Source organism: Drosophila persimilis, unplaced genomic scaffold (assembly GCF_003286085.1).
Source record: "Drosophila persimilis strain 14011-0111.01,24,50 unplaced genomic scaffold, DperRS2 tig00000477-arrow-pilon, whole genome shotgun sequence".
Classification (NCBI taxonomy): Eukaryota; Metazoa; Arthropoda; class Insecta; order Diptera; family Drosophilidae; genus Drosophila; species Drosophila persimilis.
The window spans coordinates 5,290,984-5,305,205 of NW_020825313.1; positions in this window are offsets into that span (position 1 = coordinate 5,290,984).

Here is a 14,222-nt window from a genome sequence, read left to right on the forward strand (position 1 = left end):
AGGACATATAAGTGAAAACAAAAAGGAAGCAAAGAAGGAAGGGAGATATGTTACATAGGAGTGAACTTTCATGAGAAGGTATCACGATTCCAAAGGCAACTGACTGGTATGATTATCCTCCAGCAAGGTAAACGGGATGGCCGTTAATTATCAGATGTAATTGATAATAATGAAGACTATCGGTTGGGGTCAGCCAGGATGGCTGCTTCATGCCCCACGTTGGGCGCCAAATAAGATTATAATATATCTATAAGTGAGAACTGTAGCATACAACGTATAGCGATACGATATCATAACGAGCTGATCTTTTTGTAGCGACCAGAGGAGCACGCGCTGGTTCCGGCTTCCATTTGTCGTCGGCAAAAGGGGGGGTGTGAGGATTTACCACTGTGCTACCTGCTCGCATTGGATACATATAATAATATTGATTTCGGGTGCTGTTTTCCTCCCTAACACATGATCGATCGGACTGGTTATACAGAAAAGAAGCTACTAAGAGTGACAAGCTATGCACACATAGAGGTTGCTCTGCAAAGAAAACAGAACATGCTGAAGTACGGGTTGCGCTGTTGAGTAGCTATCGGTGCAGCAGTTTTTTTCCCACCCTACCTTGACCATCTGGGCTGCAAAGCCATATTAGTGGCCGATGATCCCTAAAACCCCCAGAATCACTTCATTTCCATAATCCACTCGGCATGGCGCCCATAAATAATTTAGTTCATTATCGATTTCATTTTAAAACTTATTTATTATATTTCCCTACTCTATTTAAACTCCCAATTGACTCAAAAATTAACTTAGCGAACAACAGAATTCCAGAATATTCCAAGTTGGAAATTAAAATAATAATAATAGTAATTAAAATAGAAGAATTATAAATAAATAGAAAAAAAAAGAATTAAAATATGTATATAATATAAAATAACCAGTATATATGTATATAGGAGGTAGCCGCTAAACTGGGATACAAATTTAAAAGAGCATTTATGACAACAACAAAAAAAAAACCAACGGTTACTGTTCTTGCTCTCTCTTCCGGCATGTGGATCTGCCCAACTGTTTTACCTCTCCCCTTCCTTCTTTCCTATACCTCTCCTTCCCTCACGCTCATGCATGCATTTTATTTAGTGTAAAGCAATATTCTTTCACTTACGTGCCATCCATCTCCAAAAGCGCTTTTGTCGAAGACGATCCGCTTGCTGTAATTGCTGTAAATATAATTTTATTGGAAGAGAACAACAACAAAAAGAGAAAAGAAGAGAAAGAACAAGGCGCGCAGAGGCTTTCGTGGGACTGCTTTTTTTCTTTGCTTTGGTGCATTGGTTTGGTCTTTCTTTTTCCCTTATGCCTTTCTTTGCTTTGGGCTCCACATAGGGCTAGCCCTTACGGTTTAAGGGAAAGAAAACCACGACTGAATTAACGGATCTGCACTGCCGAAAAGGGGAGCAAGGTATTCGTATTCGTAACTCACTAAAACTTTGCCCATTGACTCATAAGTAAATTTTTTTCCACTAATCTACACACGTCGGCATAAGTATTTTGACAAAGCTCTACGCAACGTTTAGCGTTGAATTTTGACGAATTGCTACTTGTTACAGCTCTCTTATCTGATTTACCGCTAACTACATGAATGCATAAAGTATATTGCAAATTATCTTCGTAGTTGCATTTTGCGTTTTGTTAATATGCTTCTTATTCTCATTCGTAATCTGATCTTGGCTGGACAAAAGTATTTTGTCAGAACTTCAATTAATTTGCATTGATCTGCTGTTGATAGAAAGCGAAACCATTATTACGGATTATCTCAGTTTAGAGATTGTAAATGCTGATAAAAATTGTTTTCGTTCAATAATTTGTGAAATATGAGTAACCGAAAGGAATTCAGTGAATCTCTTAAAAATGAAATAATAGTGAAGTTCAACTCTGGTATTTCAGTGCAAAATATCAATAGATTATAGTATATTTCACTTCAGACAAACTGCTATAAAAAAACAAATTTAAAAAAACCAACACTGCTAAAAACTCTACACGTTGTGGCAGACCACGAATGAAAACTGCCAAGGTAGACACTTTTAGTTTGCGGCAATTTAAGCAGGATGTCTTGAAAACTCCTCGATCGGTTGCCAATGACTTGAAGGAAACAGGAAATTTTGATGTCAGCGAACGGACAATACGTAGAGGTCTTAAGGAAACTGATTTTTGAACATATATTATCAGAGCTTTAGTGCAAATAACACAGCGCAATAATTTAAAGCGCCTTGAGTTTGCCAAAAAATTAATCGGCAAATAATTTTAATTTTGGAAAAATTTTTTATGGAGCGATGCCAGTGCTTTTCAGTTTCACGGCTCAAAAAAAAATCGTTTTCGTAAGAAACCTAAAAGAACGTCGCAAAAAAGTGGCACCTATATGTGTAAGAGCGATCCATGGAGGTGGGACCATAATGTTTTATGGATGCGTCGCCTACAACGGCTCGCGAAATTTAGTTCCTGTTGATGGTAGCATGAATAAAGACAAATATTTGGAAGTGCTAAACAATCACGCTTTCTCCTCTGGAGATAATTTTATTGGGGAGTCCTTTACCTTTAAACAGGACAACGCACCGTGTCATAAAGCTAAAGTCGTTACCCAATTCTTGAAGAACATTGGGGTTAATACTTTGGACTAGCCGCCCCAGAGCCCAGACTTAAACATTATCGAGAATCTCTGGTCTTATATAAAAAGAAACCGGACTCCAAATTTGACAAGGAACCGTAAGAATATAATCTGAGAGGTGAAATCACTCTGGAGAGAAATTCTGCTGGCTTATATCCACAGCTTAGTAGAGTCAGTTCCGAGACGTCTGCAAAAGGTGATAGAGGCAAAGGGAGGATATATATTTTACTGATTCATCATATAAAGTTAGTTCGTTCCATTAGTTTTTTTTTTTTTTTACATTTTATAAAATGTCAAAATACTTATGCCACCGTCTGTTTGGGAATAATTAATTTTCATTTCACAATAAACCCATTTATCATACTTTTTTTACATATTGTTAATAGCTTAATATAATACCTATCTACGATAAATAAATATAGTTTCTACTTTGAAAAAATAAGAAGTTACAACCGAATATGTTGTGCATAATTTTTGTCAAAATACTTATGCCGATGTGTGTAGGTCGGCCGAGTGCGAGATATTTACGCAAAAAAAAATTTGGGGCAAAAAAAAATGTTCGTTATTCCGCTTTAGTTTCTCAGCTTCCCGGCGCCGACGATGCTGCTGATGCACTAAGACGGACCCACAGCTGAATCGGTGATCTATTCCTTGCCTTGGGTGCTTCTCTGCGCCAGCGGCGAATTCGTTCGGTTCTTGTGCTTTTTCGGGAGCGCAGTCTCTTCTCTTCGCTTTCTATGTACTTGGCCAGCTGGTTGTTGCGGTGGACGGCTCGGTCATCGATCCCAATTATCTGTTTCTTCTTTTCGCTCTTGGAAATCTGCTTGGCACAAAGTGCCAATTCTGTAATAAAATAAAACCCAAATAAAACCCAAAATTCAACACTACCTAGCGACACCTAAAAACCCCAATGTCCAACTTACCGCTATGTTGCGATTGGCACTCTGGTTATCTATACTTGCATATGGCCGTCCAAAAGAAAAAGAGAACACTTTCGGTTGCCTTGCCTCCGGCGTGGGGTCAGAATGGGACGCCCGCTTAATGGGGTGGCAAATTTTCTTTTCGATTTGGTTAGATTCTTTATGGTATAATTTGAAAGCAACACGATTATTTTATTTTTTTTTTTTTTGATTTGGCACTGGCGCGAGGTTTAGTTTTGTTTTTACGCTAATATTTCCGCTTTCGACCAAATACACTACTTTCTGAAGTGGGGCCCAAAATCGAAAAGAGCGACCGTAGCTGGACTTGTATCCACGAACCCTCCTAACAGCGAAAGTACCAACCACCATTTCCCTCGCATTAACATAACCGCGGTCTATTCTCTCCCGAGACCGATCGTCTGCCCAAAAAGTACCCGCCGATCACGAGCAATAGGGGCGCTAACCGCAATTATGATATTCCCTGGATTTAAAATTTTTGTTTAGTTTTTTACGTTCTTTTTTTTGTTGTTGTTGTAGTAATGTTATTGTAGCTGGTTCAAGCGTCACTACAAGGCCACAATGAGATGTCTCTTGGACACTTCGCTCATGGCCTTCTGTCTCGGCTTCCTTGGCTTCGGCTGGGGGGTAGCCACCTTTGTCAACCGTTTCCCCTTGCTCGCCGGAGTGTCTTTGGCAGCACTCTCGATTGAGCGTTGCCTCTTGGTGGCCAACATCTCCTCCACCTTGTTGGCGAATCCACCGTTTGTTGCCTTCATCTACGTTCGTCCTCTTTCGTAGATCAGACGCGTTTTTGTTTTGCGCTCCGCATATTTTCCCGTGGTTTAACATAAACAACCGGTGCTTTCTTAAATAAACATTAAATACCTTCCTAATCCACCAATACGATCGGCTCCTAGCCATGGAGTCTCAATTTGGCAGTCTGCAACTGCTGAATGAGTCTCCAAGGCGTAAAAAGGTCACTCCGCGGGATCTGCAAGTGCCAACCGTCACTCAGCCGTGCGCCGCCGAAAAACTGACTCCGACCACTCCAAATGTGCATCAGTTGATCTCGTTTGCCACTCCAAGGGCAACGACAGCTGCTGGCGATCCAGATTCGGTAGCCGAATTCATCGCCTCGGAGAATGTGCAACCAAGTACGTCTGCAACGTCCGTGTCCGTTGTGTCCGCAAGTTCGCTATTTGTCCCGTCTATCCCGATCCCACCAGTAAATAGACGTTCCGGACCTGCGGATATTGCCACCACAGGTATTAGGCCTGTGGTGACTAAACCCCTGGTGGGAGTCCCACCAAAACGACAAGTTTTTGTTTCACGGCTGGCCCCTAACCTCACATCTAATGATGTAATTGCTTTTATTCAAAGCAAAATAAAAGCCGTGGGTTTGAAGGTGGAGAAATTCAACTTCTCTTATGCCAGGGAGATAGCCTCGTCTAAGATAAGCAACTCCCCAACTCAATTTGACACCATTTGCTCCGCCAAATTTTGGCCGGAGCATTTGGTGATGAAGGAGTTTAGGGCTAAGAAGAACAATAGGCCCCCAAACTAACTTCTCTTTTAGTAACGTATCAGAATGTTAGAGGCTTGCATAGTAAGCTCAGCATTCTTTTCCGGGATAGTGTTGTGCTTACCGAAACCTGGTTAAAGCCGGACATTCTTAGTTCCGAGGTTTTAACAGGCCGGTACACAACTTTTAGGAAAGACCGTTCGTCTCGACGAGCAGGAGGGGTTCTGATTGCAATGAACTGTAACTTCGCGTCGGAACACTTCACAGTCCAAGTCCAACAGGAATTGGAATTCCTGTGTGTAAAACTGATACTTCCCGCTTTCGCTATATTCATTACTTGCTCATATATGTAAGAGTTATATATGAAAGTATCGTTTATTAATAATGCTTAGATCGAAAAAGAGTACAAAGTGTATAATTTCAACGGTACAATTATTGAGTGTTTTTTACCGACTTTTTGTTCAACTTTCTGCTTCTACTTCCAACAACCGACTCCCATATCGATAACCCCTTATCGGTTAGGTCTTTTAAACATCGGTTAAGTCTGGTTATATCGGTTAGGTCTTATCGATGGTATGTTAAGTTTAAATGTTAATTTAGATGGGATAGTGTTAACTGCTTGATAAACTGTCCTTTACATATATTCCACCTTCTTCGGATATCTCAATTTATGAGCAGCACTTGTCCGCTTTAACCGATGTTTCTTCCTCGCTATCTGATAAAGATCGTATGATAGTTCTTGGTGATTTCAACTTGCCAGGAACTGTTTGGTCTTCGGTAAACGAGTCTAGTATCCTAGTGCCCATGTCACGACATGACTTTGTTGACGGCATGCTTGACCTGTCCCTGTCTCAAGTCAATCATGTGAAATATTACTTGGGTCGATTGCTTGATCTGTGCTTTGTATCGGATCCGACCATAGTGTTGTTAACCCGAGCCCTTCCGCTCACTATACCAGAAGACGCCTACCATCCTACTTTCGAGGTGTCGCTAGATATAGGACCAATTGTCAATTTTCAGTTCTTAAGTCTCAATGCTGTAAGAACTACCTATGTCGATTCAGGATACGTTTTTCTCAGGACCCTAAACAGTTTTACTGCTTCGTAAACAGTAAGCGTAGAACGTCCGTACATCCTCGCTATCATTTTGTAATACGTCGGCAAATAATGATCAGGCAATTGCCGATCTTTTTGCCCAATTTTTCCAACCCACCTATTCTGAGGAACGCTACTCTGGTCATCCGTACCCATACGGTTTACCGAGGTCGAACGGCATTTTCAGTCCCTTGTTAAATGAATTCTCTTTACTTCAAGATCTTCGACTAGTTAAGCCGGTGTTTTCACCGGGTCTAGACGGGGTTCCAGGTTGTGTACTCAGGTACTGCGCCGAGGCTCTGTGTGGACCTTTGCTTACACTATTCACCCTGTCCATCGATTCTTCTTGCTTCCCCCCGATCTGGAAGGAATCGTTTATAATTCCTCTCCATAAAAAAGGTAGCAAGTCTGATGCAAAAAATTATAGAGGTATAGCAAAGTTATCCGCTATTCCCAAAATGTTTGAGAAGGTTTTAACTCCGCACTTGCAACATCTCTGCAAGTCACTTATATCTCCAACTCAGCATCGATTTATAAGGCGGCGATCAACCACCACGAACTTGTTAGAGTTTACCTCTTTCATTATTAAAGTGTTTCAAGGTAACTTACAGACGGATGTTATTTACACCGACTTTAGTTAAGCATTCGACTCTGTAAACCATTCCCTTTTAGCACATAAACTTGACCTTTTAGGGTTTCCACCCAACCTTCTGAGATGGATTTCTAGCTTTCTTTGTTCCAAGTCTTAAAGAGTCCTCTTCAAAAACTCCCTCTCCTAACCAGTAAAGGTTTTTTCGGGAGTACCACAGGGCAGGCACCCTGACTTGCCTTCGGTATTAACATACTCACGAGTACTTATGTATGCGTATGATGTTAAACTCTGTGTCCAGCACAAGGACATTTCATTTCATTCTCGCTTGCAATCGGATCTCAATAACTTTCAGTCATGGTGCTGTGTAAACTTGTTACACCTTAATGCCTCGAAATGCAAAGTTATGACATTTCATCGTTCTAGCCCCTTGTTGGCTACCTATACCCTCTTGAGAGAATTACCCTGGTGGATGATCTGGGTGTTATGTTAGACCCCAAGTTAAAGTTTTCCTAACACATTTCTACCATGGTAAATAAGGCCATGGGCCTGCTTGGGTTTATAAAGAGGTGGTCAAAGGAATTTAACGACCCCTATATAACAAAGACTCTCTATATTTCGCTTGTTCGTCCGATTTTAGAATACGGCTCCTGTGTATGGTGCCCTCAGTACAAAATACACCAGGACCGTATAGAATCAGCACAGAAAAACTTTTTACTCTATGCTCTGCGGGGCCTTAACTGAGCCCTGTCTGTCTGTCCGTTCGTACGTCTGTCCGTCCCTATTAGCGCCCAGTGCTCAAAGACTATAAGAGCTAGAGCAACGATGTTTTGGATCCAGATCCATACCAAGGAGGTATCTCCTCCTTGCCCTTGAGAGAGCCGGACAGTTGCAGATGAGATGTTCCAGGGTTTCGATAGCCCCAGGTTCATCGCATTTCCTACACCTGTCTCTGTTGGTGATGCCTAGCTTTGCTGAATGTGCAGCTGCCAGGCAATGAATGCAATGCAGGCAATGCCAGGAACCCAATAGATCCTTACTGACTTTGTCTTGCTTAGGGTATCTAGTGCCTCCCTGCTCGCCAAGACACTTCTGGAACTGACCACGGACGCCTGCATGGATCTGATTGCCGCTTGGCTGTCGACGAATAGATTGACCGCATCGTGTGCTCGCTCTATAAGCTAAGCGACCTCTGCTGCTTTCCGGATGGTGAAAACTTCCGCCTGAAATATGCTGCATCGGTCCGGTAGCTTATACGACAGCCTTATCTCAGGGTCTGTGCAGAATAAGCCCGCTCCTATTCCTCCGTCCATCTTGGAGCCGTCCGTATATATGTTGAGGTGCTTATCTTGGTCCCTTCCCGTTTTCCAGTCTTCGGGTCCCAGAGATGAGATAGTTTTGATGTCGGGGAATGTTTGGGGGATCATGTAATCAGTATCCTTGTGACGACATATTTCCTGATGCAATGAGGCGCTGTGCTGCCTTTCCCGCAATCAGGCGAGCGTGAATGTCCAAGGGGTCGATTACGAGTACAGTTTCGAGTGCTTTTGTTGGGGTTGACCTCAGCGCCCCTGTAATACAGAGCAAAGCCTGTCGCTGAGTCCTTTCCATATGATACGTTTTCTTTCCAGTAGCTTGCCACCACACTAAGACTCCATACAGCAGAGTTGGTCACACCACCGAGATGTAAATCCAATGCATCAGAGCCGGAGACAGGCCCCATGTGCTGCTGAGCATCTTCTTGGATGCATAAAGCGCAATGGTGGCCTTCTTCACCCTTTCCAATACATTGGGTTTCCATGCCAGTTTACTATCCAGTACTGTGCCCAGGTATTTGACTTGTGTTTTTGGGGTTAGCCTAGTTTGATTGATCTTCGGGAGGGTCCATATCGGTACCTTGTACCTCTTGGTAAAGAGGATGAGGTCCGTCTTGTCCGCGTTGATACTGAGTCCTACTTCTTCCGCCCACTCGCGTATCTCCCTGAGTGTTCGTTCCATTAGTGAGCTGAGGGTCGATGGGCAAACACCCGTAATAAGTATGCTTATGTCGTCTGCATAAGCTGTTATTTTTGGGGCCTTCCTATCAAATCTCTTAATGAGGTCGTCGACCACCAAATTCCACAGTAGTGGCGACAGGACTCCACCCTGAGGTGTGCCTCTGTGTGCCGTCTTAACCATGGAAGCGGTGCCCCACTCCGATTGCACCCGTCTACAACATAGGAGGTTTTTGATCCAAACGTTGATTGCTGGGTGTATGTTATTCGCTTCTAGGCGACTTGTTGGTGTCCCATCAGTCCCCCTACCTCATTCCTGATATGTAAATCCAACAGCTTTTCTAGTGTTTTTAGTATAAAGGAGGTAAGGCTTATCGGTCTGTAATCCTTGGGACTCACGTGGCTACACTTTCCTGCCTTTGGGAGGAAGACAACTCTCGAGGTTCTCCATTGGACAGGGATATTGCCCGTACTTAGGCATGCTGAGTATATTGCGAAGAGCCATGGGGTGATAACCACTTTGGTCAACTGCATTATGGCTGGGAATACCCGTTCCAGTCCTGGTGCTTTTATGGCTGCGAAGGAGTCTATGGCCCAATGGATTCTCTTAGTGGTTAACAGACCTGTTGGGGGGTGCTGTTTCTCGGTTGCCAGGTCCTGATGCTCCTTGACGTCAGTGACCTTGGTGCATCCAGGGAAATGCACCTCCATTAGTGATGTTAGGGCTTCTTTACAGCCCTCTGTCCACTGTCCGTTATCTAGTTTTAGTTGGCTCTGTACTGTGGGCTGCTTTGAAAGCAGCTTCCGGAGCCTAGCGGTTTCGGGCACTTTCTCAATGTTGGAGCAGAAGTTCCTTCACGAGTTCCTTTGTGCCTTACGTATTTCCTTCTTGTAGCTCCCAAGTATGATTTTATATTCCTCATTGACAATCTCTTCGGTCGCTTGTTTGGCGATATTAAAGAATTGCTTGAGGTTGTTCCTTTGAAGAGAGAGATCTCGGTTCCACCAGAGTGGCTTGGACCTCTTTTTCGTTCTCGAAGGTTTGCACGCTGCGTGGTAGGCGTTCAGTAGCTCGTTGGATAGGATCTTTAGGGATTTCTCTATATCCTCCGCAGAATTAACTGAGCCCGGATTCGCGAGCTTCGAAGCAACTGTCTTTTTAAACTTTACCCATTTGCTGTTCCGGGGGTTTCTGTAAATTGTTATCTTCGAAGAGTGTTCGAATTCGCACTTGAACTGGATGTACTTATAGTCTGAGAAGGAAGGTCTTTCGAGGACTCTCCAGTCAGATACCAGAGTACTCTTTCCCGGGACGAAAGTTAGGTCACGTTTGACGAGGTGGGACCTAAGAAGGTGTGTTCCTCCCCGACGTTTGCTACGTCTGAGTTGGTGGATAAGATAAAGTCTAGGAGTGACTCACCTCTATCGTTGATGTTGGGGCTTCACCACACATTGTGATGGGCGTTGGCGTCTGCGCCAATGAGGAGTTGGAGATTTCTGGAGTCGGCTTCCGTCACCAGACTCCTAAGTTCTTCCGGTGGAGCGGGCCTGTCGTGTGCCATGTAGCAGGAAGCTGCCATTAGGCGCTTTTCCTCGCTCTCCAGCATCACCACCGTCAGGTCATCCGTGCTGTAATGAGACATAAGATGAGCATGGATTCCCTTCCATACGAGTACGGCGGTTGTGTTCCTGCTTACCGATGTTGAGTAGAGAAGGTTGTAATTTGAGGACTTTAGTCTGCACGACGGGTTGACTATGATTGTCAGGTCACCTCCTCTTGCTCCGAGTCGTCCAGCGCAAGACCCTGGGCGGCCTCCACTATGGTCTCGACCTCGCCTGCCTGGAGGCTGTGCGCATCTTTGTCCCCGGGGTGGCGCTTTTTCAATCGTAGGTATACGCTACCTACGCCCCACGCCATCTTCTCGAACTTAGGATACAAGACAGAAGATACTGTCTCCTTGCTGATCTCGAGGATAACATGCTGGCCCCCCTCGTTGAGTAGTGGGCTACTGGCATACAGCACCTTCCAGTCAGCCGTTGGCACGTCCGGATTTGGCCTTTGCAGCAGCTTCAGTGCTCGTTCCCCCTGGGCAGCAATGGGGAAGAGCACCTTCGCCTTTGGTATGGACAGGATCAGCTCCCTGTCTACCACCTCCAGCTTGGCCCCCTCCCACAGAGCTTCCAGTATGGGCACCTTCTGCACCAGCCACTGCCGCGTTGGGTCGTCGTTGCAAATTGAGGATCTTGACCCCGTTCAGCCATCCCGCTCCATCAAACGTGGGCATGGGAGCGCTGGGGTCCTCCTCCATTCGCGTGAACAGTGATTCAACGAGCTGCGCGTGGATTAACTTCCACTGCGCCGCCGTCATCTTACCATTCTCGTCGCTGCGGTCTATCAAGGCCACAATGAGATGTCTCTTGGACACTTCGCTCATGGCCTTCTGTCTCGGCTTCCTTGCCTTCGGCTGGGGGGTAGCCACCTTGAGCCCGCGTTGCCCCTTGTTCGCCGGAGTGTCTTTGGCAGCACTCTCGATCGAGCGTTGCCTCTTGGGGGCCAACATCTCCTCCACCTTGTTGGCGAATCCACCGTTTGTTGCCTTCATCTGGGGCAGCTGCGCGTAGTGTTCGCGACACTCCTGTACCCGTTGCTCAGCCCAAGCTAGCTTGGACTTCTCCTCTGGGAGATATCCGCCTTGCCCCGGAGCCGGCTCAGTAACTTGAGGGCCGCCTTAAACTGAGCTTTTGCCTTCATCCCCTCCCTGGAACGCTTCGGCCCTTCCCTACGCAGGGACATGATTCCTGGTTCCGGCGAGCGGAGAAGGCTTTCTTCTTCTGTTTTGCTAATGGATTGCACGCTCTCCGGGTCCGAGTCTGTGTCGACAGCGGCACCCGCGCGGCTCACCCTGCAACGCGTCGTTTTTGTGGCAGTAGTATTACAACTGACATGGCCTGCTCCCGCCATGCCCAAGGTGTGACCGCTGGCGACACGCAGAGAGGATTGCTCCTCCCCGTGCCCGCCGGTGGTAGAATTCACGCTTTCCACCGACGTTTGGGTTGTCATCCCAACCCGTGTGTGCTCCTTTCCAGCCTCCATGTTTGGCCCGAAGGTCCATACTGTTTTATATTTTTCGGGGGGACCACCCCCTAGCGTTTTATGGCCCTGGTTCAGTTCCCCCGACTTTAGATCGGGAAGACGATGGACCATCCCGGACAGGGCAAGCGACGGTGCATTACCTTCGCCCGGGATAATGCAGGGTCCATTGCCCAGCCGGCACCCTCGTGGAGGGTTCAGCTGGAGGAGTTTTGCCACCCAGAACTCACTGCTGGGTTAGTATAGATTAGGTAGAAACGGCCGCCAAGCTCACTCGGAGCCCAGCACACCTAGGCCGGTTTCGGCCCGTTGTGATACCGCTTGGGATCATTCCCTCCCTGCAGATGAGACTTCATGTCAACAGTTGTCCCATCCAGATGCCCTTATAAAGTTGACGATCTTTCTGGGACATAGCGTGGACATCTCCGAGATGTCGTTCAGAAAGGCAGAGCCCAAGTGATGCAGCCTCCTTCTGCTGAGAGCTGGACAGGAACAGAACACCTTAATTGTTACACCTTAATGCCTCGAAATGCAAAGTTATGACATTTCATCGTTCTAGCCCCTTGTTGGCTACCTATACCCTCTTGAGAGAATTACCCTGGTGGATGATCTGGGTGTTATGTTAGACCCCAAGTTAAAGTTTTCCTAACACATTTCTACCATGGTAAATAAGGCCATGGGCCTGCTTGGGTTTATAAAGAGGTGGTCAAAGGAATTTAACGACCCCTATATAACAAAGACTCTCTATACCTCGCTTGTTCGTCCGATTTTAGAATACGGCTCCTGTGTATGGTGCCCTCAGTACAAAATACACCAGGACCGTATAGAATCAGCACAGAAAAACTTTTTACTCTATGCTCTGCGGGGCCTTAACTGAGCCCTGTCTGTCTGTACGTTCGTACGTCTGTCCGTCCCTATTAGCGCCCAGTGCTCAAAGACTATAAGAGCTAGAGCAACGATGTTTTGGATCCAGATCCATACCAAGGAGGTATCTCCTCCTTGCCCTTGAGAGAGCCGGACAGTTGCAGATGAGATGTTCCAGGGTTTCGATAGCCCCAGGTTCATCGCATTTCCTACACCTGTCTCTGTTGGTGATGCCTAGCTTTGCTGAATGTGCAGCTGCCAGGCAATGAATGCAATGCAGGCAATGCCAGGAACCCAATAGATTCTTACTGACTTTGTTGTGCTTAGGGTATCTAGTGCCTCCCTGCTCGCCAAGACACTTCTGGAACTGACCACGGACGCCTGCATGGATCTGATTGCCGCTTGGCTGTCGACGAATAGATTGACCGCATCGTGTGCTCGCTCTATAAGCTAAGCGACCTCTGCTGCTTTCCGGATGGCGAAAACTTCCGCCTGAAATATGCTGCATCGGTCCGGTAGCTTATACGACAGCCTTATCTCAGGGTCTGTGCAGAATAAGCCCGCTCCTATTCCTCCGTCCATCTTGGAGCCGTCCGTATATATGTTGAGGTGCTTATCTTGGTCCCTTCCCGTTTTCCAGTCTTCGGGTCCCAGAGATGAGATAGTTTTGATGTCGGGGAATGTTTGCGGGATCATGTAATCAGTATCCTTGTGACGACATATTTCCTGATGCGATGAGGCGCTGTGCTGCCTTTCCCGCAATCAGGCGAGCGTGAATGTCCAAGGGGTCGATTACGAGTACAGTTTCGAGTGCTTTTGTTGGGGTTGCTATTCCCGCTATTCCGCTATTCCGCTATCCCGCTATTCCGCTATTCCCAAAATGTTTGAGAAGGTTTTAACTCCGCACTTGCAACATCTCTGCAAGTCACTTATATCTCCAACTCAGCATGGATTTATAAGGCGGCGATCAACCACCACGAACTTGTTAGAGTTTACCTCTTTCATTATTAAAGTGTTTCAAGGTAACTTACAGACGGATGTTATTTACACCGACTTTAGTTAAGCATTCGACTCTGTAAACCATTCCCTTTTAGCACATAAACTTGACCTTTTAGGGTTTCCACCCAACCTTCTGAGATGAATTTCTAGCTTTCTTTGTTCCAAGTCTTAAAGAGTCCTCTTCAAAAACTCCCTCTCCTAACCAGTAAAGGTTTTTTCGGGAGTACCACAGGGCAGGCACCCTGACTTGCCTTCGGTATTAACATACTCACGAGTACTTATGTATGCGGATGATGTTAAACTCTGTGTCCAGTACAAGGACATTTCATTTCATTCTCGCTTGCAATCGGATCTCAATAACTTTCAGTCATGGTGCTGTGTAAACTTGTTACACCTTAATGCCTCGAAATGCAAAGTTATGACATTTCATCGTTCTAGCCCCTTGTTGGCTACCTATACCCTCTTGAGAGAATTACCCTGGTGGATGATCTGGGTG